Consider the following 1,805-nt stretch of genomic DNA (forward strand, 5'->3'; position numbering starts at 1 on the left):
TATATTATATTATATTATATTATATTATATTATATTATATTATATTATATTATATTATATTATATTATATTATATTATATTATATTATATTATATTATATTATATTATATTATATTATATTATATTATATTATATTATATTATATTATATTATATTATATTATATTATATTATATTATATTATATTATATTATATTATATTATATTATATTATATTATATTATATTATATTATATTATATTATATTATATTATATTATATTATATTATATTATATTATATTATATTATATTATATTATATTATATTATATTATATTATATTATATTATATTATATTATATTATATTATATTATATTATATTATATTATATTATATTATATTATATTATATTATATTATATTATATTATATTATATTATATTATATTATATTATATTATATTATATTATATTATATTATATTATATTATATTATATTATATTATATTATATTATATTATATTATATAATTTAATAATATAACCAATGCTCAGCAGACGTGGTCGCATCACCAAGGACACTCAGGGACTTACGTTTCATGAAAAAAATGCGCTGGATTTAAATAATTCTTTTATTTCTTGAGCTTGAACACTTAATAACAATCTATCCAATCTAACAAGAAATTAACATGCTAAGGAATGTAATGAATTAGGTTTGACTGAGTTGGAGTTGAACCATTTCAAATCAATAAAAATATTTAGATACTTATTTTGAAGTTACACCATTTGAACATAGAACAAATACGAGCTCTGAAATTATTATTCATCCATTAATTGCGTTCCTATAATTTATGCGCCTTTAAATTCATTACTGATTGTCAATATGATTCTTTGTAACCGAAGCTCTCACTTCCATGGACAACATTCTTGATACTTGATGTGAACTTACTCATAAGAATCTCGGCATTAACAATGCATTTTATGTATACAAGTAGGTCATTATCATTTTTTATCTTACATTTTACATAGAACTTATAACTCAAATTTATTTCCTATTACAAAATCCGAAAAAAAAACTCCGAATAGTCCCTAAATATTTTCTTTGAGACGCCTCTGATAAGCAAGACATTCAAAAATACATACAATATTTTTAATTGGTTGTTCGTTTCTTATAAGCCTGGCGCTGAAAATATATAAGGGCTGTTTAAACGTGTATGCGCAACACCGAACGTTTCGTGATCTCATCGAAAACTGAAATTTTATTTTCGCTGTTGAGGTCATGAGGCTTTGAAAAGAGAGAGAGAAAGAGGTTTTAAGAATGAAATTTTATTTCCAATTTAGTAACTTTCCATTTAATTTTAAAAATTATAAGTATTAAATCTTTCAAACTTTAATACTGAAGTTGTATGAGAGACTGGGAGTTCTTTTGCGATGCAAATGATCGCCCAGTGGCTTGAAAAAAAAGCTCAAAATAGAATTCTTAGAAGTTACGAGTTAAACCTGAACTTGGATGTGTCATTCTTGAATGAACGATATAATATCCTTAAATTATAATAGAAATTATGTAGATTTGGCAGCAATAATCCCGTTCTACGTCGAGTCCGTCTTCTTCTCCAATATATGATATACGTCATATTAAAATATAGGACATAACATAACATAACATAACATAACATAACATAACATAACATAACATAACATAACATAACATAACATAACATAACATAACATAACATAACATAACATAACATAACATAACATAACATAACATAACATAACATAACATAACATAACATAACATAACACACATAACATAACATAACAATAAC

This window comes from Hyalella azteca, unplaced genomic scaffold (assembly GCF_000764305.2).
Source record: "Hyalella azteca isolate HAZT.00-mixed unplaced genomic scaffold, Hazt_2.0.2 contig14522, whole genome shotgun sequence".
Lineage (NCBI taxonomy): Eukaryota > Metazoa > Arthropoda > Malacostraca > Amphipoda > Hyalellidae > Hyalella > Hyalella azteca.